At 39.3% G+C, this 26,268-nt stretch overlaps 1 long non-coding RNA gene across 1 annotated transcript in view; it reads right to left on the reverse strand.

Annotated features, from left to right (window-relative positions):
* Positions 1 to 812: 812 nt before the first annotated feature.
* LOC141574246 (uncharacterized) overlaps positions 813 to 26,268 on the reverse strand; it is a 335,328-nt gene continuing 309,872 nt past the window's right edge. The window contains exons 5-6 of the long non-coding RNA XR_012501158.1: positions 12,528 to 25,183; positions 813 to 4,328 (exon numbers count right to left, since the gene is read on the reverse strand). This is a non-coding gene — a long non-coding RNA (uncharacterized LOC141574246). The remainder of the gene's footprint in view (positions 4,329 to 12,527; positions 25,184 to 26,268) is intronic.

Below are 26,268 nucleotides of genomic sequence, written 5' to 3' on the forward strand. Positions count from 1 at the left end.
CTTGAGAACCAGGATTTGAAACTCAGTTCCTTCACTAACAAGTGATGTGAACCTGGACAAATTTATCTGTCTGCTTCAGATAGAAATAATAATATAGCTCCCATATCAGAGGGTTGTTGGCAAGGGCTAAATGAATTAAGAAACGTTAAGTGTTTAGAACAGTGTCCGGCTCGGCTTGTAGCAAATGAGAACGGGTGTTAGTATGTCTGCCATGACCACTACCACCATCTCTACCACCACTAAACCAGTGGCTCCCAACGTGTAATGGAGTCTGAGAGCCTTGGTGGACAGAAGGGGCACTCAGCAACTTGCATAATTTGATGAACAGCATATCCCTTAGAACATTCAGCTCTCAGGTTTTCTGAAAGCTCCCCATAGTAAAGAGTGGATCTAGGAAATTACAACTTGACAATTGAAAGAAAAAGAAAAGAAAAGAAAAGGAAGGGAGAGCCGTTTTTGAAAGAAATAAGGGGTGATTAAACATATACCCAGTTCATTTTAATTAAACATCTTTCTGGTATCTGAATCTATACATCTGTGTCCCAAAACTCGTTATGTCTGAATATGCTGGAAAGTTGAATTTTTAAATCCTTTATTATAGTCTTTCTAACATACTCTAGTTATCCATAAGATTTGAACTACAATAACTGTTTTCTCTTTCCCTCTGCTCTTTTCTTCATAAATAAATGTCAGCATAGAAAGTGTACGCACTTTTTATTTAAATGGAATAATTGGTTTAGAGTTTCACTGTAAAATTAGTGATTTGATACTCTTCTTTAACTGTCAGAGAATACTTAATAGCCTTAGGGTTACTACCATGAGAGCAGACATTCAATAAAAATAGATGCTTGGACACAGGGAGTTGATGTGTTTCAAGATGCTGGAAATTTCTAGAATCTTGCAGTCAAGAGAAATTTGTGCCTTATGTGATCCAGGAGTTGCTTTTCACGAGCAGCCAGTCTTATGCCTACACTGTTTTCCTCTAGGACGTTAAACTGATCATCACTCACATTATTATTCAAGACTAATTTGCCTCACTCAGTTGCATCTTGATCCCTAAACACCGTATCCCTTATTTAACATTCCTCGGACATTTCTCAATTCCTTCAGTGCTCTTGGTGATGCTCTAACTTGTCATTTACCCTTCTCTAGTTTTATATGTTTTTGTTCAACTCTTTCTATTTATACTGTAGCAGGTCAAAGGGATCTTTTGGTAGCATAATCTGCATTTTTCTAGATATATTTATATCACCTGTCTATATCTCTAAATCCCTATCCACCTGTCTCTGTTTATCCATACATAGATCTAAAAAAAATGAATTTGAAAGAAAGTGGTTGACCCTGTTTGAATTTTCACTCAGGTAGAGATTGGAAAGAGATTCAGACGGGTAGGACATTCAAAGATTTAAGACTTCGTAGGATGACAAAATTGTATTAAAAAATAGATGAACAGTTAAAAGTCTCATAGCCTAATAGACACACAGTGTTTGTGGGTGTGTCATATTTACTGGGACTTTGGACATTATCAACGAGTGAAATTAAGGGAGGAAAGAAATCAAATCTTGACCCAATAAGTGGTGTGGATCATTGTAATATATCTTACCTTGCCTTAACCTCAGTTTCCTTATCAGTGTAATGGGGGTTCTAGTACTATTTGTGTGACTGTGTTTAGGATTAATGAGGTAAAGCACTTTAATTCCCTGGCACAGGGACCCTCACCGCACACTTCTAGGCTGCGGCTCCTTCTGCCCTGCTGCATCAGTCTCTGCTCCTCCACCTGCTTTCAGTCCTTCCAAAAAGATGCTGAAACCTCTCACCTGCTACTTTGTAGCTCCTGTTCTTTTCTGCTGTTGTTGTTGACCATGTACCCCTTTTTATTCTTTTACTGTCATTGTAACGAATTCCCAGGAGGAATAGATGATAAATGTGTATGTTCAGTCTTCCATTTTGGATGATAAGCTGCTCAAAATAATCTTAATGCTAGATCTTCAAATGGTATATACATCTAATACAGCCCCCTCCCCAGAAACTGGGTATTACTATTTTCATTCATACTTAGAACTGGGTCTCTAGGTGGTTAAATAATTTGATTCTTTAACTGAACTAATAAATTCAAGAGTGAAGATTCAAGCCCGTATCTTTCTTTAATTGTGCCAAGTCCATACTATTTTTATCCTCTCCAACACAGGATACATCAATAGCCTGATTGAAATGCAAGATTATTCAGTAATTAGTCATAGCAATAAAATATCTTCCCCAAAGTACTACTGTGTATTTTTGTACTTAACATGAAAGAACACCTGTAAACATATAAATAACTTGCACAGTAATGTGAGTTTTTTTGTTATTCCAGATCACCAGTGAGTTTCCCACTGCTAAATCTGAGTCAATTTTCAGCCCTCATTTTTTTGGCTTAAAAGCAGCATTTGACACATTTGGTTATTCCTTCCATCAAGAAATTTATTTGTTACGTGGGTTCCAAATGGCCACATTCTCTTCATTTTCTTCCTATCTTGCTGATACATGTCCTCAGGCTCTGTTAAGATTGGAAGACCTGAGGATTCAGTCCTCAGACCACTTCTCTTCTGTTTGCAGTTACAAAGCCTTCAGGGACTCATTTAATCTCTGTAAATTTCTGCTCTTGCTGATGAGTTACAACTTTATTTCACCAGCCTTGACTTTTCTTGTGAATCCGTGCTTCTTTATGCAACTGCCTGCTTGATGACATCTCCACCGGTTTCTAATAGAAAGTCTGGAGACATCTAGACATCTCAAACCTACTGTGTTTAAAACAAAACCTTGTAATCTTATTCCTTGTTCTTGCTTTACTTACAACTTTCTATATGAGTTACTAGCAACTCCATCCTCCAGTAGCTCAAGCCAAAAGCCTTCCTGTCTTTTGCCCACATGTTAAACTCTCTTCATTAGCCATTAACTCTACCTTCAAAATACATCCAGAGCCACTGACTAATCACCACCTCCATCACTCCTACCCTGGTTCCAAGCACCATGATCTCTGACATCAATTATTGTGACAGATTCTCATGTGGTCTTCCCAATCCCACCCTTGTCTCCATCGAGTTTATTTTCCAGGCTTCCGATTAAGATGTGTGTCAGATTACATCATGCCCCTCCTCAAACACCTATAATGGCACCCCATTTCTTTCAGGGTAAATGCGAAATCCCAGCAATGGTGCTATACCTTGACGTAATGTACTGCAGTTCTTGAATTGCTCACTCTGCTCTAGTCTCTGCTTCTTGTGCTTGTTAGAATCACTCCAAGCTCGGAGCTTGGCACTTCTGTTCTCCGCTTGGAATGCCTTTCCTCCAGAAGCCCACAGGACTTACCACCTTTCTTCTTCACATCTTTTCTCACAGATCACCTTCTCATAAGTCCTACCCGGGCCACCCATCCTGTTTACAACTGCAACCTCTCCCATAGCTTTTCCAAATTCCCTTATTTTTTCGTTTCATATTTATCACCTCCTGTTGAACTGTATAATAACGTTATATTTTATGTTTCTTTTTCTCTCTAGCCTCTTCCCCTCTTTACCCAGTAAATGTATTCTCAGTGCTTAGAACATTGCCTATTTTTAGGGTAGATTCAATAAAAATTAAAAAAAAAAAACCAACATTGTTGGAATGAATGAATAAACATCATAGTGGGACTCTGGATTTTTGAAAGTTATTGATGGGAGACTATTACAAGAAAACTTGAAGTACAGTGACTTGAAATATTTTCTTTTCCTCAGGCAAGATCACCCCTAAAACACAGGGACTCGTACCTCTAACTTTGTCATTGAAGGTCATTCTCAAATGCTCGACAACGCTAAACCTTCCAGTCCCCATGAGGGTGAAGTTCCAAGGAAGACCCCTCTACTAAATACGCTAACGTAGTTTCAAAAGAGATAAAGTTGTAAACATAAAAGACAAGGAGAAAAGTAATTGAACAACCACGTTTGCTGTCTTACATTTATGGAAAAATACTAGACATGACCAATTTTTTTCCCATTTCATCTCACCAAAAACAGGCTAATACCTTAGGAGCATCAAAAAAACTCGAAAATAGGTCAACAAGTTCATCGCCCTTCAAGGCCATTCTTTAGCTAATGCTCCAGCCCTTAAACTTGGCTGTTGAGTTTGCCACTTTAAGAAGCACTAACATCTGTCTGCCTAACACCCTCCCCCACTTCCGCAGGTGAGCAGACTCCCTCACAGCAAGCCTTGCTCTAATGAACAGAAGTTATATTCCCCAAGATGTTCATTTGGCAGGGCTATCGGGCTGTTCTCAGCAATTCTCCAAACTTGCATTTCACACTTCTTTAGTTCTGAAGAGGAAAAAGAAAAAACAACCTCAGTGTTTTTCAAAAGCAAAATAGAAAATGTCAGAGCATTAAGTAGCTACAAAATGAATTTCTAAGAGTCCTCTTGCCAGCATATTGGGACAGATCATCCAAGATGGCACCACATTGAATTCTTTACGTGGTTAAGTACTTTCAGCCCTTGATAAGTTTCAGGCTACTTAAATAAAAAGGTTCCTATTTTTGGCTTAGTGTTGGTTCAGAGCTATTTTGGAGAACCTGGTTTTGCTTGGATGAACTCTGAGAGTTTGATTCAAATAGAGACTAGGTGTCTTCCTGATTCTGCTTGATATATTTTAGGTGAATAATTTACATACGTCTTTAAAATTACTGCTTCACTTAACTTTTATGTCTTCCACGGTTCTTTGGAAAATGTTGAGAAACAGTGATGTTAATTTTTTGTTTTCTTTGTGAAAACACTAAGTTATTTAACAGTCATCAAAATTAGTCTTTATTTCTTAGTTCCATGGGTAGGTAAATCTACAACAAGAAAGAAGGAAATAATACAATCCAATGTGAAGAGTTCCAAAGTAGAGGCACTGAAAGGAAGACTGGAGAACTTACTGCTATGGAAGCCAAAAAAAAAAAAAAGGCGGGGGGTGTTATCTAAGCCTCATGATGGCAGTTTAATAGGAAGGAGGGCAGAGAAATTTAGGCACCTGGGAGAGCATTAACCAAGACTGAGAAAAGTAAAACAGCATAAGGTGCAGGCAGACCTCATTTTATTGCACTTCACGTAATTATGCTTCCCAGATACTGCATTTTTTTTTTTCCTTTACAAATTGGAGGTCTGTGACAATTCTGGGTTAAGCAAATCTACCAGGGCCATTTTTCCAGCAGTGTTTGCTCCTTTTGTGTCTCTGTGTCACGTTTTGGCAATTCTTACAATATTTCAAACTTTTTTGTTATTATCTTTGTGATGGTGATCTGTTATCAGTGATCTTTGATGTTACTATTGTAGCTGTTTTGGGGTGTCACAAACCATGCCCATAGAAGGCAAGGAACTTAACTGATAAATGTTCTGTGTGTTCTGACTGCTCTACAGAACAGCCATTTCCCTGTCTCTCTATCCTCTCCTCAGACCTCCCTATTCTCTGAGACACAACACTATTGAAATTAGGCCAATTAATAACCCTGCAATGGCTTCTAAGTGTTCTACTGAAAGGAAGAGTTGAATGTCTCTCACTTTAAATTAAAAGCTAGAAATGATTAAGCCTAGTGAGGAAGGCATGTCAGAAGCTGAGATAGGCCAAGATCTAGGGTTCTTGTGCCAAACAGTTAGCTAGATCGTGAATGCAAAGGAAAATTTCTGGGAGGAAATTAAATGCTACTCCAGTGAACACATGAATGATGAGAAATTGAAACAGCTTTATTGCTGATATGGAGAAAGTTCGAGTGGTCTGTATAGGAGACGAAACCAGCCACAACATTTCCTTAAATGAAAGTCTAGTCCAGAGCCAGGACCTAACTCTCTTCAAATCTATAAAGGCTGAGAGAGGTGAGGGCACTGCAGAAGAAAAGTGTGAAGCCAGCAGAGGTTGAGTCATGAGGTTTAAGGAAAGAAGCCATCTCCATAACATCAAAGTGCGAGGTGAAGCAGCCAGTGCTGATGGAGAAGCTGCAGCAAGTTACTCAGAAGATCTAGAGATAATTGATAAAGGTAGGTACGGTAAATAGCAGGTTTTTAATGTAAACGGAACAGCCTTATAATGGAAGGAGATGCCATCTAGAACTTTCATAGCTAGAGAGAAGTAAATGCCTGTCTCCAAATATTCAAAGCACAAGCTGACTCTCTTCTGAGGGGCTAATGCAGCAGGTGACTTCAAGTTGAAGCCAATGCTCATTTAACATTCCCCAAACCCTAGGGCCCTTAAGAATTAGGCTAAATCTACTCTGCCTGTGTTCCATAAATGGAGCAATAAAGCCTGGATGAAAGCACATCTGTTGACAACATGGTTTACTGAAAATTTTAAGTCCATTATTGAGATATTATTGCTCATTGACAATGTACTTGGTCAGCCAAGAGCCCTAATGGAGATGGACAATGAGATTAATGTCATTTTCATGTCTGTTAACATGACATTCTTTCTGCAGCCCAGGGATCAAGAAGTAATTTTGACTTTTTTTTTTTTTTGAGTTATAGTCAGGGTACAATGTTATGTCAATTTCCAGTGTAGAGTACAATTTTTCAGTTATACATGAACATACATATAGTCATTGTCACATTCTTTTTCACCGTGAGCTACAAGATTTTGTATATATTTCCCTCTGCTGTACAGTATAATCTTGTTTATCTATTCTACATATGCCTGTCAGTATCTACAAATTTCAAACTCCCAGTCTGTCCCTTCCACCCCCCCTCCCCCCTGGCAACCACTGGTTTGTATTCTATGTCTATGAGTCTGTTTCTGTTTTGTATTTTTCTTTCTTTCTTTCTCTTTCTTTCTTTCTTTTTCTTTCTTTCTTTCTTTCTTTCTTTCTTTCTTTCTTTCTTTCTTTCTTTCTTTCTTTCTTTCTTTCTTTCTTTCTTTCTTCTTTCTTTCTCTTTTTTTTAGATTCCACATATGAGCAATCTCATATGGTATTTTTCTTTCTTTTTCTGGCTTACTTCACCTAGAATGACATTCCCCAGGGGCATCTATGTTGCTGCAAATGGCGTTATGTTCTCCTTTTATGGCTGAATAGTATTCCATTGTATAAATATACCACATCTCGTTTATCCAGTCATCTGTTGATGGACATTTAGGCTGTTTCCATGTCTTGGCTATTGTAAATAGTGCTGCTATGAACACTGGAGTGCAGGTAATTTTGACTTTCAAGTCTTATGATTGAAGAAATAAATTTTGTAAGGCTATAGCTGCCACAGATAGTGATTCTTCTTGTGGATCTGGGTATAGTAAATTGAAAAACTTCTGGAAAGGATTCACCATTCTAGATGTCATTAGGAATATCTGTGATTCATGGGAGGAGGTCAAAATATCAACATTAACAGGAGTTTGGAAGAAGTTGATTCCAACCATCGTGGATGACTTTGAGGGGTTCAAGACTTCAGTGGAGGAAGTAACTGCAGATGTAATAAAAAGCTGTGGTATGCAATGGAATACTACTCAGCCATAAAAAAGAATAAAATAATGCTATTTGCAGCAACATGCATGGACCTAGAGATGGTCATTCTAAGTGGAGTAAGCCAGAAAGAGAAAGAAAAATGCCATATGATATCGCTCATACGGGAATCTTAAAAAAGAAGAAAAAAAGAGGACCCTAATGAACTCATCTAGAAAACAGAAACAGACTTGCAGACATAGTAAACAATCTTATGGTTACCAGGGAAAGAGGGTGGGAAGGGATAAATTTGGGAGTTTGAGATTTGCAAATGTTAGCCACTACATATAAAAATAGATTTAAAAAAACAAATTTCTTCTGTATAGCACAGGGAACTATATTCAGTATCTTGTAATAACATTTAATAAAAAGGAAAATATGAAAACAAATATATGTATGTATGTGCATGACAGGGACATTGTGCTGTCCACCAGAAATCTATGCATTGTAACTGCAGGCACTTCAGTTAAAAAAGAGAGAGAGAGAAATAAGAAAGCATTAATCACACAGCGGTATTTCAAAACTTGTGAGTGCCGAAACTTACACATGAGAAGATAAATACACTTGGATATTTTCCCTTTAGCTACAGAAGATATTATATGGTTCAATATAGATGTTTAAAAAAAAAATCCTTCTTACCCCTCAAAATAATTTGGGTTGAGAAAAATATTCTAGAGAAGTCAATACATCTATAAGGTAATATATACATTTTAAATAAAAGACCCTTATGTAGTTGCTTAAGGAGAGAGATTGTCTGTGTCTTGGTAATACAGGCTGGACTTTGCTGGGCTCACATTTAAATTGTGTGTAATGTTGGCTGGGGTGCGGTTGGTTTAGAAGGGCCTCAGCTGGGAAAGCTAATTTCTTTTCCATGTGGTTTTTCATCATCCTCTTGTCTGGTGTGGGCTTTTTGACGTGGGGTAATGGTTTTGAGGAACAGCAAAACATGCAGAACTTCAGTGTGCAAACTTTTTTCAGGACTTTGCTTATGTCAGTATTTCCAACGTTCCATTGCCCCCAAAAGTTACATAGACAGCCTCAGAGTTGGAGCAGAAAGAAAGATATGTTACACAGCCGTAGGAGAAGCATTTAAGTTCTGTGCCCATTTTTGTAGTCTACCACATGTGCTATTCTATCATCTTCCTCTTAAAATTCTTTAAGGTAAAGGCTAACTTCTTTAGCATGGCATTCAAGACCATCCAAGTCCTTGACACTGACCACTAACCTCTCACATATGAACCAGACTTCAGTTCACTCTGTCATCAGATAAACCAGGCCCAGAGTAAAGAAATAAAATTTGAGTGCCGAAATATCCATTTTCTTAGACACGACATGTCTTTGGGGGTGAATAATGTCCCAATTCATCATAAAGCCATTTTTATCAAGACTTTCGTGGTGCAACTTCTGATCATTCACTTAGTGGTATTCACCAGATCTCAATTTTGGAGTACTTTAAATTTGGGAGATATAATAAACAAGGAAAATAGAATGTTAATAGAATGTTGGAGGAAATCTCCAAATTTCAGAAGAAAAATAATTTCTGCAAATGCATAATCACTCTTAGATCTGCCCACTCATCTTGTAGAAATGGTTTAACCTAGATGACTGAATATTCAAGATTCAAAAAACAAAATCCCCAAAGGCTCTTCTCTGTATTATATCCACTGAAGCAATTACTTGAACACTTATAACATGTCAAGCATTGTGTTAAATATATAATACACATTCTTATAAATATATACTTATTCTCATAACAATCACTGACTGTAAGTATTGTATGCCTATTTACAGATGAAGAAACTGAGGATAAAAGTTGTTATCTGAGGTCATACAAATGCTAAGCTAGGAATGCTAGGGATGGATCTTAGCTCTCATTTTATAGCCTGTGCTCATAACCACTGAATTACCTTACCTTTGCTTATTCCTTAGGCTGTATGAGTTTCCGCTGGCTGTGTAACAAGTTAACCACAAACTGTTTTCCTGGATTAGAAACTTTTCCTGGTCTAGTTATCCAACAGTGTTAAACAAATGTGTAGCAAGAATAAGAGGACAACATAAAGAACATAAATAGCTTATTTGTGTTGGTCAGGCTTTTCCTTCAAATGGTTTTGGGCCAAACTCTTTGTATTTTTAATGTATGGATAAGGAATTATGGATCTTTAAATTGACTCACTTTCTTTGGCGGGCAATCTGACAACATGTGTTTGTCTACGAATACCCCTTCTGGGGAATTTCATTACAAGTGTACTCACATATGCACATAAATATGTGTAAAACTACTTTCATTGTTTTGTTATAACTAATGACTGAAGACAGGAAACAACTAAAATGCAGTTAACAGGTAGTATTTAAATAATTTATAGTACATTTATACAATGGCATATACATCTGTTGAATATAATTAAATGAATCAATATGTGCTGGTGTGAAAACAAATTTTATAAATTATAAATTGTTAATTAGAAAAGAACAACCCCATGGCATAGAAGAGTACCTATTCTTATAAGTATGTTTTTAAAAAGGATATGCACGTAAAGATGAAAACATACATTTGTGTCTATAGTACAATTTCTTGGATGTATAAACAAGAAACTTGACTGTTGTGACTTCTGTGGAGGTGCCAGAGTGGCATTTAAATTTCACTTTATATCATTTTGTTCTATTTGTACGCTTCGCTGAGCACACTGGTTACTTTACTTTTCAAATAAAACTATCTAGCAAGAGAAAATGTCACTTTAAAACAAACTGTTCAAAGAGCATTCAGCAGTGCATGCAGCAGTGAAAAAGGAGAGAGTAACTCAAAAATATGTGTACTACAAGACAAACAAAAATACTCGCTATACAACATTAAATTTTCTGACTGGAGAAAGGACTTTCAGAATTTCACCTCAAAGGCAAAAGAAAAAGAAGTTCTTTAAGCTGACGTGTTTACATGAGTCGCAGTATCTCAGTGTAAAGCTGCATTGTCCAATATGGTAGTTACTGGCCATATGTGGCGATTGGGCATGAGTCCAAATTGATGCACACCTACGTGTATAAAACACACACTGGATTTCAAAGATTTAGAATGAAAAAACAGTGAATGTAAAATGTCTCAATCGTTTGCATATTGAAATTAAAATTATACTGTTTTGTATATACCAGATTAAATAAAAAATTATTAAAATTAAAAAAAAATTGATATAAGGAATGTATAAATAATTCATGATGGGCTTCCAGAGAAGGCAGAAGTCATCACCTTAGGTGGGGAATGAGGGATGGCCTCCTGAAGATGGCTTTTTAGATGAGTCTTCACGTTAGCGGAAGGGGAGCCGGCCAGAAAGTGGAAACAGGAAGGGCGAGTGATGATGGTGGAGTGACCTGAGACGTGGAGCGTGACTTTATGAATTAGGACCCAAAGTACCAGGCTGGAGTGTTTCCCTCTCTTTAAAACTTTAATCTTCCTTTAGAATTATTAATACAGTAGTGATTTTAATTAGATTGGTGAGGGGACTGTTTAGAGGCAAGAGAAACTTCAGAACATTCTCGTGATGTGTCAGACTGGTGTGTGAGAACACTAGCTGGTAAATGAGGCTGGAACAGGACAGATACCGAGGGTGAAGGGAGGCTCTAAAATAGGGGAGAAAAGCACTGAATGGGAACATGCAGGGGGGTCTATAATCAAATTGGTTTTGAGATAAAACCTTGACCTTGAGCTCAGAGCTCAGTCCGTCTCATTTACCATTTGGCTGGTGGTTTCATTGCTGGCCCTCTGAGACTAGAGCATGGGAGTGAATAGGAAAATCTAGACCTCCACCTTGGGACCTATGAAGGGAGAGCTGCTCTTGTGTTAATTCAACAGTCAGAGAAAATCGGTAATGGGTAGAAGTGTCCCCAGGCTACCAGCGCAGTCATTTCCTACTCCATCTGCTGACTCTGGGGCAGTTATCTCTGTTCAAATTGTGCTTTGGGGAGTGCTGCGGCAAACACACAAGCCTCTGGAATTCATTGCCATCCAAGTAAGCACACAGATTTTGAGGACACTCCTGTATGATACAGGGGCAGCAGAGGACAGGCTGTGACTTCCTCTAAAAGCTGCAAATAGGGTCAACCCCAAAGTCAACCTGCGAGGACGCTGCTCCTACAGAGATTGGCTTTGTGAACAGAGACCTGGGAAATTATAGGAACAGAAAGATTCCAGTACTGCTAATTCAGCAAAACATACTTTAAAAAAAGACACCTTCAAGCATATACTCAATAATGTCTATAGTTAAAACATAAGCCTATGCTTGGTTCTAGATTTTACAAAATTCTTTATGGAAAGCTTTGCAAATATTTTAGTTAGATTCATTGTTTTCATATAATGAATCTTGTCAAAAAGGGCTACTCACTATATGATTATTAATTTCCTCAAGGTATGAACCTAACAAATTCCATTCCTAAGTTACCGTGGTTCTAAGTATGGTAAATCTTGGCTGAAATCCCATCTATTTTCAAAATTGTGTATTTTATTTAATCTGCAGCCATCTTCCCTCCTAAGACTGGCATGTATACTGGGATTTAGTTTCTTACCTTTTAAGATAAGAGGTTTCAATGCAGTGAAGCGAAACTTCACAGCTCTGTTTAAAATCCATTAAAAACATTGATTTAAATTCAAGATCTAATATCACAGCTCTGGTAGGTCATAGATGGCTATAAATTCTTTGCTACATTTTGCATGGAAAAGTAGAATCTAATTTTCCTGTCTTTGTGTCCTGGCTGGCTTAGTGAGATGCTTGACTAATAATATGTGACAGATGTGACATTTCTTGCACTGCCAAAGTCAGGTTTTAACAGCATCCAGGTTCCACTCTGGCCTCTGGGATTATTCTTTGTGAGAGTCCCGTGAAGCCATTTAAGAAATCTAACTGCCCTGAGAGCACCACGCAAGAGAAGCCACATACAGGCTCTCCAGTTGGCGGTCAGTTTGGCGCAGCCCTGCAGCCACCTTCACCGAGGGGCCAGATGTGTGTGAGGTGCCATCTTGGACTCTCTATTAACCAGCTGAATCCCTCCAAATAACGCCAGTTGATGCAGAAAACTCACCTGAGTCTGTGTGCTTATAGCTAGAAGTTCAGCTATGATAATCATCTGATGTGTGAAAGTGATACCACTGACCAGGTTGCTGAGAAGAATGATGAGGTGAATCAGACGTAGATGTATGTGTTCTCTTCTAACTTCTTGATGCCTGTGCCTTTCAGGAACGAAGTATCTTCGTATTATTCACTCTGATGGAAGTCTCTGATATCAGCTACTTCCATATTTATATGATGAGGCATTTGAGCTTCTTCTATAAAACAAGTCTTTTGAAATTATATTTGGTTTAATGTTTAATGTCATTGTTTCCCAAGGAGGAAATTTTAGGAACTGGCTGAAAAGAAATCCAAGGGAAAGATCTACTCAATAATTATAAGAGAGAGTGTTGGTGTCACACCCTGTGGCATGGCACACTGCCGACTCAGCTGCGCTGCCAATGTCCCACCTCAAGTTGTATTTTTTCACTTTCATTTTCTTTTCTTTTCTTTCTTTTTTTTTTTTTTTTTTTTTTTTGGTCTCAGGATGTTTTCTGATTCCATGGGCTATTGCTGTCCTTGCATGATAGAAAATTCTAGAAGTATAAGGTTGTTAATGCTCCCAAAGATGATCCTTGAACAATCAGGGATCAGAGATAGGATCAGTGTGAATTCTGGGTGGCGTTCTATACAATTCCCAGAGGTCCTGGCAGAATTAAGGACTCGTTACCTACAGCAGAAACCTTGTTAATGCACCACTTCTTGCTTTGCTTCTCATATTCTCTCCCTCTTTCTCATTTTTCACTCTTCCTGGGATCACATCCCAAACACCCTTCCTGCACCCATGTACCTGCCTCTGCAATGTTTTGAGGGGAAATCCATACTAAGACTGTGCCCTGATTATAACATCACTTAGAAGGTGTTCTACTCCATCCTACAGTCCTCTACTGATTCAGCATTCATAGGGCTTACAGTAGTGGTGACATATTTGAGGTAAAAAAATGAGAGATTGTCCACATTATGAATTATTCTTCCTGACTCCTGATAAGATATCTGCATTTTGAGTTTCTGGCTAAACTGAAGACAGTAATATATACAGTTAGATTTCAGTTGAGTAAATCGGAGATATCCACCCCATTAACACCTCATTGCAAATAACTGAAATAAGATACTTGGGTATATACATCCTACTGTTATGGTTCCAGACATAGTCTGTTGGCTAGGGCCACCACTAAACTTGATACAAAGTAGAGGTTAGGGCTGTTATATTGTCAGAATGGACTTAACACTCATAGGAAATTATGTTCCAAAATTTAATTTAAAAAGTTAACAAGTAACAAAGCATTACATAATGGTATCAGACAACATGCACACTAAAAACAGCTCCAGTTGACTCATTTTCAAAGATTACATTTGAGCCAAGTGGTAAGTAGTATATTATCCAGTCTGAGACCAAATTAAAGCCACTTCCCTCTTCATGGTTAGTGTGCTAACTTACTTAATGGCAAGAGAAAGCAGAACGATTATTCTGACACGACAAAAAGAATGACCACTCAAATGCTGAACTTTACAGCAAGTACCAACTTAATTTAAAATTATAAAAATATGACAAATACGTCCCTTTCTGGTGAGGGATAGGCACGCCGACTTACCAATCAAACACATGGAGAGCCTGCGACTGGCTCACAAGCAGAAAACTCCTTAGAGTGTTAAGTATTTTCAAACATGAAGGAAAACCCTTAAATGTAAACATGTATCAGAGCTTTCTATAAACATAATACAATTTCTGTTCTGAATTAGAATCAGCGATGGTTCTGTAGTATCCCTGAAATCTAACCTGCCTAGAACCACAGATTCATTTAGTTTGATGGGTAGCTTCATATGAGTGTCTCAAAGATGAACTGTGGAAACCATAAACTCGCGTTAAAATTGCACTGACCTTCAGGACGAAATAAGGAACTCAGGCCATGGTTCCAGAAAGAAGTTGAAGTGTTTTTATCAACTGTTGACCTTACTGTGCTACACAAAGATCAGTTCTCTTGTGAAAGTGAAATATCCAGTGACTTTCTTTGAGAAATAATCAAAAAGTGGTGGAAAAGAATGTATATTTGCCTGTGTGAATGTTTGTGGTGGATGGAAAAGACAGGAAGACAGAGAAGGTAGTTAATATTTGATAAACTATTACAAGGTCCCAAGGGCATTATATTCATTACTTCATATGTTTATCAAAATCACACTGAGATAGTTTTACTCCTGAGAAAACGGATCCAGTGAGATTTTGAAACAAAAGCCACAAAGCTGATACATTATTGACAAGAATCAAATTCAAATGTTTTCTGGCTTCTAAGTTCTTGTTCTATTCTCCTTCACTGAAATAAGACAAATCATTTTCCATATGACAGATATTTTCAGCTGCATGGCACCCTTTCTGTAAGGCAAATATTTTAGCTGAGCTGCAGTTCTTTATAAGTTAATAGGCAGTATATTCTGAGGAAGCGTATGGAAAATAAACTGGAAGGAGGGCAAGACGTGCTCTTTTGTTCTTACATTGTAGCATTCACATCTGTCTAATGAGGAAACCATGCAAGGAGGAAATGAAGACAGCAAGAAAGATGTGGGGTGACTTGAGAGACTATAGGCAGGTGGGGGGTAATAAGCATGTTCTTTCTGGTCTTCCCCTTGATAGAATTGTAAGTTCCCCGAAGTATCTTGAGTCTTTGTTCAGTACTAGAGAACTGAGACCATATTCAGCAAGTAAGCTCTTAGCTGTGATTTACAGATAATAGAGAACATTTGTCATGCAATCAGGTAGATGCTCCAGCTAGAAAAATCTTGCTATGAGTTTTTCTTTGCATTTCTACTCCAATTGACTGCATTTTCTACATGACATGTAAATGTGCATGTAGCCCATTTGCTACATAACCTTTTATCAACAAGAATCTATGTACTTCTGAATTGTTTGCTTAATCTCTTTTTTTTCCACCTTACTTAGTTGAAATATGTTTGGCATGTAACATTGTATGAATTTTAAGTGTATAATGTGTTAATTGATAAATGTATATATAGCAATATGATTGCTATTGTAGAGATAATTAGCACCTCTACCATGTTACATAATTTGCCTTTCTTTTTTGTGGTCGGAATAATTAAGTTGTGGTCTCCTAGCAAGTTTAATGGTTATAATACTACATTGTTGTCTATATTCACTATAACTGACAGACCTAATAATGCACAGTTTTAGTGAATATAAGACAAAGCCATAAAAACAGAGAGTAAATGTGCTACATGTCCACATGTCCCATCCCGCCACCCTGCATCTCCTGGTAACCATTTTACTCTCTGTTTTTATAACTTTGTCTTTTTCTGGATTCTGCATATAACATGCAACATTTGTGTTTTCTCTGTCTGACTTATCGCACTTATGATGTGCTCAAGGTCCATCCAGGCTGCCGGAAATGGCAGGATGTCTTCCTTTCTCGTGGCTGAATATTCCACTGTGTTTCTATATATCACATCTTCTTTGTCTGTTCATCTGTTGATAGACACTTAGGTTGTTTTCATATCTTGGCTATTGTGCATAATGCTGCAATAAACATGGGACTGCATGTATCTCTTTAATATCCTATTTTCATTTTATTTGAGTATACACCCATAAGTGAACTTGCTGGATCATATGGTAGATTTATTTTTAATTTTTTGAGAAACCTCCCTTTTGTTTTCCAGAGTGGCTGCACCAATTTACATTCTCACCAATAGTATGTAAGGGCTTCCCTTCCTCCACATCCTCACCAGCACTTGTTATATCTTGCTTCTTGGTGACGGCCATGCTAACAGAGGTGAGGTGATACAGCATTGTAGTTATTTGTTATCTCACAGTTTCTGTGAGTCAGGAGTCCAGGTATGGCTAACCGAATCCTCTGCTTAACACAGGCTGCAATCAAGGTGTTGGCCAGGGCTTGGGTCCCATCTGAAGACAGCTGGGATAGAGACACGTGTGACTTCACATGCACTTTGGCAGAATTCAGTTCCTCCAGGGTTGAACTGAGGGCTCTTCTGTTCTCAGCTAGCCTTTGTCTGAAGGCTAATCTCAGTTCTTGGCCACAAAGGCTTCTTCAGCATCAAAGTGTGCTTCATCAGAGTGTTCAGGGTGAGAAAAGCATAGGATCTACTAGCAAGACGATCATGTAAGACAGGATGTTGTAAGTGTGAACATACACATTAACTCTCTCTGTCAGTCTCAACATTGGAGAGCTCACAAGGGTTGGGACATTCAGGAAATGGCTTAATAGCAGGTGAGACTTCAGACTGACCCTAAAAATATGTATAAATTCTATCTAGATAGAAAAAGAAAAGATACGTATTCAACTAGAGGAAATGGCAAAGGCAAAAACTACATGGTTTGAGTTCACATGACAGGTTCTAAGGAAAAAGTACTTGGCTACTGGAAGTGGAGAAATTGTTTTAGAAGTCACATTAGTCGCTTACATTTACATAGAGCTTTCTACAGGACAGACACTGCTTTAAATACTTGACCTACATTAACTCATTTAATCTTCAATAACCTTTTGCAATAGACAGTGTTAGTATTCCCAGTGTGTGCAAATGAGAAAAGTAGTTCCTGAGAGTTTAAGTGACTTGGCAAGTTCACACAGCAAGTAACTGACAGAAACTGGATTCAGCCCAGGTATTCTAGCTCCATAACTCAAGCTCGTAAAGTAGGCTAAGGCCAGCTTCTGTTGTTCTGTCCGTGTGCAATCTCTGTAATTTCCTCTTTGACTTTGCTAGTTATAATCATGTGATCATGAGAGAAGCCACAGAACCTACAGACTTGAGTTCATCTTGTTTAAAATAAGGTTGAAACAGATCATCTTATGCACCTTCTCAGCATGAAAATTCTATTTTTAAATGGATTTTAGCACCTAACAAGGAATCATGGAAGCTTTTTTCATAGAAAGGACTCATGTATAGAATAAAATAAAAAGTACAATAGAAAGGACTAATTTAGGAAATTATTCTGGCAGGAAGTGCTAATATAAACTGGATTAGAGGAAGAATATAGTCAGAGGACCAGATAGAAGACCATTGCTTCACTGCTTTGGCCCAAGCTTTCACAGACTGTCAGTGGGTGGAAGCTGGAGAAATAAAGATCTGTGAAGGCAGAGGGCAAAGTTAAAGGATTTAGTGGGAAGCAGAGGTGGTACAGTAGCAGTCTCATTACCATGGCAACCAGAGTTGGTTTAATTCTTGGATCCGTCATTTACTAACTGTGATCTGGGGACATTTACCTATGTTCTCTAAGCTTCAGTGAAGTGGGGGTAATAAGACAGTGTCGGTCAGGTTGGCATGGCTATGCTGCAGTAACAAGCAGTAACTTAATGGAATAAAATGCTACTCTTCTTATGTTCAGAATCTGCTTAGGTTCTAGCTAACTCTCCAGGGCAGTTGACCCCTCTATGACGATGAGTGTTCCAGGCTAGTTTCATCCAGGACTCCACATCCCATCACAGGCCTCCTAGGAAGCACAGCAGAGGAAGCGGGAGCAGACAGGTTACTCAGGGGCTTTTTACGACCTCATCCTGTTTGGCATTTCCTCCCACTGTGCATTGGCCAGAAGCATATGCTCCTGCCTAATCTGAGGGCCTGAGTAATGCAGCCTTTTTTATGCCCAAGAAGGAGAGGGGAACACCTATTGGTGACCACTAGTGAGGTTTATGAAAAACACCCAATTTATCTGAGCTTAGATACATCCCCAGCACGTCTCAGGGGTCCCTGGTGACTGATCTCTCTTACTTCACTCCTCTTGACAGAATTGGGTGTAATAGGAGTGAGGAATAAAGAAGGAGGAATTAACAATTCTCCCAAATACTTAAAGATGTCTTTTTGCTTCAGTCTGTCACTGTCTCCCTTTATCTTTCCTTTTCTCTCCTTCTCATGTACACAAACACACGTGCACACGTATACACATGTATACACATGCATACACACGCCAGAGCCTAATTAGGGGGCACACATATATTCTGAGAACACTGAATCAACCTCGTTTCTCAATTTTCAACTAAATGTCCATGGACTTGGTTATTAATATTTGTGGAAGTGATAAATCCAAGTGGATTTCTCAGATCTCTCTCTAAGTTATAGTTCTTTGATTTTTTTTTTCTATGTTCTTGTATTTTGGGGAGTCAGAGAACCTGAGTTTAGGTTTAGGTCTGCTAAATGTCATTTCTGACATTACAAATCTATGATTCTCCTCTAGGGGAAGGTTGGTTTTGGGGGCGGGATAATTTCTTGCTTCTCAGGGATATATTGTACCTTTCAGGACATTTTCATCTCTGATCACTCTAAATTCTTCAAGCCTTTCAGTTTTATTCTCTTCACATTGCTTTTATTGTCTCCAGAGAATTTATTACTACTGATACTGTTCTCTCTAATTTTTATTGAAGTATAGTTATTGATGATGATGATGATTTTTTAATGTTATATAAGCATTTTTTTGGAAATAAACCTTTTAAAAGAAAATGTGGTGGTCTTCTTGTAGTACAAAAGGCATAGATCCTGTGTTAGAAATTACCAGTGGGTTTTTGTGTACTCAGTTTAAATATGCAGATCCAATTCTATCAGGATGTTAGCTTAATAGAAGAAACAGGCTTTGGTTATGGGTTCAGATCCTGGCTCAGCTACTAACTAGCTAAATGCATTTCGGAAGTGCTACTCGTCTTTCTGAACCCCACGTCTTCCTCTTTGTGGACATTCCCCTGACTGAGGCTGTTTGTGATACTCCTTGATGTATGCTAGACTAGTGTCTGGCTCATACTGGGTGCCCAATGAATATTTATAAATAAATATAAGAATGAGTCAAAAGCTGTATTTGAGTTTTAAAGGATATATGTAGTAGGCCCCCAGATTCCAGATTTGGCAGTGCTGGGAATTTTTTTGAGTCCTCTCTTCCTGGAGAGAACTTCAGTTGCTATGAAGGGACTGGAGTCCCTGGGTAACTGCCTCGCTGTCACCAGGTGCTTTTTTGTGACTCCTCTCTTGGAGGAGGAAGCAGCCAATCTCTCCTGAAAGTCATGGTCATAATTTAGTGATGTTGGATGGAAATGCCTTCTGTAGTCTGAATATTTCTGAAGGCTTTGGGTCATATTCCTAGTTGATTCCTCCTGGTGGCTCCATCATTGGTCATCTCAGCTAATTGCTCAGTGTTCATCCTCTGATTCATTTGTGCCAGGCAAAGTCAGATTTCTCCCAGGACTTTGAGCAGTTCTTCTTGGATACAGCCTGAAGTTTCACAGATTGACAGCTAGAGAAATAGTTTTTCACAGAGCCATTACTAAAGGTGACTGAGGACCAAGGCTGGTATCACTACCCTACTCTCTGTGGAAAACCTCTGCCCTGTGATGCTGGGAACATTTTTGAAGATCTAACATTCCATCTGCTCTCCCTGGAGTCCTCAGGAGCAGATAGTGGAGGATCTTTTTTCTAGGATGTCCAGGATTACCTGACCACCCCAACTGTCCTTCAGCCTATAAGGCACTGGTGCCACATTAAACAAATTAAGTAACATTACCACAATCATATAAAAGGAAAAGAGAAATAAACTGAACACACACAGAGCCAATAATGGTTGTGAGCAAACAGACTCTGGAAGACGTGTGAAGGAGGACATGGGTGGTTAGGAGAAACATTAGTTGCCTCCTATTTTCAAAATGCCTTCAAGATTCAACAGACACTGCATGTTCCCCGCCATCTGCTGTATATAAACATAAACACACCCATTAACGGGCCTCTGTTGAACTTCAGGATGAACTATTTGAGAATCTAGAAGTCTGCATTTTATTTTTATGGTACTGTTTTAATTCATTCTCCAAGTTTTGGTTTTTCAGCTGCTTTTTATTCACTGAATTATGAATGGTAGGTCTGCTGTGCTGTAGATGTTTGTGCTTTTGTATGTGACAGTAAAAGTGAAAATGCTTAGCTGCTAAAGACATATTTGTTCCACTACGTTCTGACCAAGTAAGGAGGAGATAGTGTCATATGCAGCTGGGATCCACAGAGATGCTCAGAATATATGCTGAAAAACGTAGCATGGCCCACTTGTTGGTGAAGGACCAACATAAGGAAAAGACAGATAAATCCAAAAGGGCTGTGTTGTGTTGCCTGGTATATATGCTAATGAGTTTAGCCAACATCCTTCCTTCGGAGCCATAAGCTGGGCACTAAGATGTAACAGAGGAGTAGTTCTGGCTATAGGCTATTTTGGGGACAGTTTGTGACTGGGACCATTAGGGCTTGACTATTCTGAAAGAAGATATTTAGTCTAACTGTGGTTGAGTCCAACTGGCTGCAACATGGAATTAAGACTCAAAGAAAGAGGGCTGTCTATGTTTTTCTGGGAAAGCTAAGGAAGAAACCTGTCAGAGTAAGAATAGTGAAAAAGAAAGAAACCAAAGTTCTCCACAAACCTAGGAGTTCTCTGGCAGTTACCCAAACTAGGCTAAAGTTTATAGAACAGTGATGCTCAATAGGAACAATTTTTTATGAGTTGAATGTTTCTGAAAAGCCCATTGAATTCTGTGTTCCTGTTTATATAAGGCAGACTTGTGCAGAGTGAAATAGACTTGAACAGATTTCCCTTGAGGTTTCCTGCAGCTCAAAAATATATATGTTTTCAATTATCTCCTGGTATTTAGATCTTAATCCTGAATTTTTATTCAGTTTTAGTCTCGAGGATAAAGAATCCCTAAGAATTGTCATCTAAGTATATCTAGGGACTATAGAAAGGGACTAGGCTCAAGCACATTTACAAGTGACAGATCTTAAAGTCTGACAGAGGAACATACGCTGATAGAAATGTAATGGGAAGGAAACTCAGGTCTCATTTATCCACACGACATTGAGTAGAATTAAACTTGTTATAGTGTTTTGTGATTTACATAGTTCCTGCCCTTACAAGTTATGGCATCCTCACGATAAACTTATAAGGTGAAAAGGACAGGTTTTATTCTTACCTTGGGTCCCAGAGGCTTTACGTGACTTGCCTGAGGCACAATTTGTGAGTGCAATGAAGGCAGTGTTTGAACCCACTTCGTCTTCGTTCAGACTCTGTGATCTGTGCACCACCCACCTCTGTAGTTTCATATAGATTTTTGGACAGATATTGATTCCGCTGAGTTCATGACTTAGCCATGCTTTGAAGAGAACATGACCCACCGTGTCAGGAAACTCCTGAAGCAAAGTCAACCTGCCTCTCCTATTTCAGGCATTGAGTCACTGGTGTCAATACTGCATTTGCAACAGCTGGCTCCCTGCTGTAGACTCGCGTCGCCACGGCAGCTCGGTTACCCATACTGTGTTGAGACAGTGCTGAGTAGGGAAGGGATGCTGTTTTAGCACTGAACAGCAGCTCCTGTCACAGCAAGGTGTATAGCTGGACACCCACACACGCCGGCTCTGGCACTGTGTGGTTTACCGTTTACTACCGCGGTGGGGCAGTGTAGCGGTCCTCCCTGCACAGGGATGACACCAATTGGGGTGGGCAGAGGCAGGGAGGAGCCCAGAGCCCTGCGGACTTGGGCTTCCACGGTTCTCCGCCACCCAGGCAACTGCTCATACATAGTAGCAGTTTATTCACATCCAGGGTCCCTCCCCGCTGCCTGCTGCCCATGTCACGTTCATACCCACCCCGTCTCAGCACTTGAGCTCATGCTCTGTTCCCCAACTTTCCCTGGCATCGCTTTTCTCTTCCCCTTCTCCCTCCAGGCTCAGTTTAAAATTCCCTCCTTTTCAAACACTTCACCCCATCATAGCATTAATCTCTGACTCTCTTACCTTTAGAAATATGATTGTTTCTAGTTTATAAAATCTAGTATTTGGGGCTCATTTAAAAAATTTTTTTGACTGTTTTTACACATCACTGAGTTTTATTTGTTTTGTTTTACTATTTTTACTAATCTTCCAAAATAAATGATGAAATCTCTGCAGGACAAGGTGAGTCCTGACTGCCTAGCTCAATGCTGAGTGTATCAAGGTCAACAGAAGATGACTGTTTTTAAATTATTTGCATGTTTTACCTATTGAAGGGAGATATATCTTAGAATTCCTCACTGCACCCAACACTCAGAGGTGGCTTAATATTTACTTCTTTGAATTAGATTAAATGTCTTTTTCCAGTTGCTCAACACTAGTTTCATAAAATTCAGGCAGCTGCCTCAGAGTCTTCATATAGATCCACAATTAAATTTCACTACTTTATTAGTATTTTATATGATATGAAAATCTATATTAAAAAGACTTTGATATAATTTTGGTATAGTAATAAAAATCACCAGATCAAGCTGATTAAATATTAATTTTTTTCTTGCGTTGTTGAAAGATGTGATACAATTATATTCCATCTCTTTTTAAAAAAAAAACTTCTCTCTCCAAGTATACAATTATATTGTTGTAGCTTCATTGTAATTATTTAAGACCTTAGCAGGAAAATAAAAAAAAATACTGTATTCATTTGTATCATTATTTTATATATATGAATACATATGTAGAGAGAGAAAGATAAACAAATAAATATCTACTCTCCCTGCTGCTTTAGCCATAAAATCAGGCTGAATCAGAGAAAACAGAGTCCGGAAAGGCCCATTAGCACATAGTCTTATCCTCTTTGTCACTATGGGAACCTCACTGTAATACATCATCTAATGGGATGAGGAAATGAGTCAGCACTCTTACATAGAGGGAAGTGTTCCAGGTCTCCTTTTCCCGTTGATTTACTGTCAGCTTCTATTTGAATTAGACTCTGGGCCAAATACAACACAGAACCATATTCATCCCCCTCATGATCATTTCTAGGATCTCTGGCTGGCTGCTCGTCACTCAGGGCAAGAGAAGACAGATGAAACAAAAAATGGCAAGAAGGATCCCCTAACACACACACACACCCCAAAGCCTGGACATGCCAGAGATGTAGTGAACTATTTTAGGGGTGCAAAGTATAGCAGAATGGAATGTTACAAAGAAAGAGAATTTTTGCAAAGATGGTTCCATCCCAAGGTCCTAGGCTGTTGCATATACTTCCTTGCTTCCCACTCTCTCTCACTGCATAGACAAGTCCAGTCAAGTAGAGTCAAACCAGGTGTGGCAGATCTTTATTCCCCATAGATGGCCATAGCAGTGTGTCTAGTCCCACAAGCTCTTTTAGATCTTCATCAATCTCCTGAAGTAGATGAGACCTATTTCTCCTCCCCTTAAACCCCAACAATAATTTAAACTGTATCAATAACTGAAATGCAGCTGAAGTGACACTGCCTCACATCCAAGGTTAGACCATAAAATGTGGTAGGGCTTCCCCCTAGACTGCATCCATCCTCCCTCTCTCTCTCTCTCTCTCTCTCTCTCTCTCTCTCGCACATAGAGCTCAGTCCTCAAGCTGTGAGGAAGTCCACAGAGGCTCAAGGGGAGAGACCCAAGTGGAGAGGAGCTGGGGCCCCTTCCAAAAGACAGCAGCAACTGCCAGACCTGAGTGAGTGAACCTTCAGAGGAGCCTAGCCCTCAGCCTTACAATCCTTCAGCTGACAGCGGGAACCCGAGAAACTGTCCCTACGGAGTCCTGTCCAAGGTCCTGATCAATAGAAGTGAGAGCAAAATAAATGGTTGCACTGTTCCACTCCATTTTGGAGTAATTTGCAGAGCCAAAGTGAAACAGATTAAGGCACTTGGGAGTACACTGCTGTAGTAAGAAAATCTGGAACATGTTCCATTGGGAATATGATAGGCAGAAAGCAGAATGACCTTGAGGCCAATGTTAGTCAAAGTCTGAAGGGCCTCAAAGTGATTGTTAGGAAGAGCCTGACGGTTTTCAAGAAGACTGTCAGGGAGGCCTCGAAAGTGTGGAAATGTTATTGCAAGATGGGGGAGAAAGGACTCTTATTCTATAGTGACGGAAAATTTGTTTGCAGTAACGCAGAGAACAGAAACGGTACCTAGTGAACTGATGAAACTAGCCAAGGAGATTTTTTAGGTAGAATTTAGAAAGCGTCCTCTGACTTTTCTCAGAGCTTATGCTAAAATGAGAGCAGAGGGGAACTGAAAAAGGAATTGTTCTGTTTTCAGCAACATTTTAGAGGACATATGAAGAAGACAGAACTTGGGTTCGAGAATAGGTCTTTTTCATTCCTTCCTCTTCAAGATTCTCAAATTAAGAAAGGGCTTCAGAGCAAAGACAAAATCTGGGGTGGGACCCTAAAATGTTTTGTTAAGACTGCTACCAAACCAGTTTCTTTGCCCAGCAGGCGGCAAGCCAAATGCTGAGAAGCTGAGGTTTGCAACAGAGAAAGAATTTATGCACAAAGCAGTCAAGTGAGGAGACGGGAGAACAAATCTCAGATCTGCCTCCCTGAACTCGAGGGGCTTGAAATATTAATGGGATAAAGAAGCAGTGTGGTCTCAGGTGTAGCGAAAGGTGGCTAGAGATAGGGAACGGTGAGGTAATGGGTGTTCTGCACAGGCATATCTGGGTTACACCCTTCTTCTCGGTGCATGTTTAAAAATGGAGACTTAGCTGGATATGAGGGTGGAGTTTCCAGCATCTGACATCAAAAGGTCATCCATCATCGGACAGCCGCGCAGGCCTCGGTTTACGGTCGGTGGTCCCAACCATTCTTAGCTGACTCAAACTGGACAAGAGCTGATTCCAAGCTTCTGAAAAAAAAAAGAAAAAATACAGCATAAGCCCCCATTACTATAGTGACTCAAATGTCAGAGGTGTTACCTGCAGGGGTGGTTAAGCTGTCCTGTGATATAGTAGCTAGGAGAGGCGAAGCTGGGAGGGTATGCAAGTAAAGAGAAAAAAAAACAACAGCTAAAGTGAGCTCTTAATCAGTGGAGGCAGTTACAAGCAGAGGAGTTTTAACTAGCTGTTCCCTTATTTATTTTTCTGTAAGACAAGCTCAAGATTTTGTTAGTCAGCAAGTTTTGTTAACTCCTCCTCCACTTCCTTCTTATGTATTTTATGCCTTTTTTGTGGTTAAAAAACAACTTATTTTATGCCTTCCTGTGGGTTATAGCAATCCTCCAGATGTAAAAAAAAAAAAAAAAAAGCTCATCCAAGTGTACAGGCTCTTTCTCTTTCTCAGTATGAAAAGTGTCTGGCCTTTCTTAAGTGGTTCAGACCCCAACAGGTGTTTGCAGGGCCAGGTCCCTTTTTCATAGTGACATTCTCTTTCCACCACAAATGGATTCATCAGCCTGTTCTTGGCATCTGTACCTCCCTTTGCCCACCTGTGTCCATCCGTCAGGTTACCGGGGCTCGGTCCCAGTCTGCATTTACTTCGTTATGCCTCATTGGTCTTTTGTTACAAGTAATCATGTTATTCAGAATGTTTCTGGTCCTCAGCTGCGGCATAGGTCGGTAAAGTCCATTGTTTTCTTAGGACATTTGCTTCATTCATAAACTGGCAATATATTGTTGACTCTTTTTCCTACCCGGTGGTCGAATGAGACCACTCCTACTGAATTTTCACTGTTCTGAAACAGTAGCTCCTACTTCTGCAACGACTTACTTTTCCTCCCAGTCCCTTGTGTCCACCATTCCTTACTTACCTAGATAGAGGAAAATGCATGTCTACTCTGGCAGAGACTGAGAGGGTTCACCAATATCCATACCCTCTCCTGACTTTCCCACCTCCCCTTGCAGTTGGTAAAGACTCTGTGATCACTTCCATTCAATGGAATGTGAGTGGGAGTGACATGTGGCCATGTGACTTGAAGCAAAGAGAGAGACAACA

The sequence above is a fragment of the Camelus bactrianus genome, chromosome 20 (genome assembly GCF_048773025.1).
Source record: "Camelus bactrianus isolate YW-2024 breed Bactrian camel chromosome 20, ASM4877302v1, whole genome shotgun sequence".
Lineage (NCBI taxonomy): Eukaryota > Metazoa > Chordata > Mammalia > Artiodactyla > Camelidae > Camelus > Camelus bactrianus.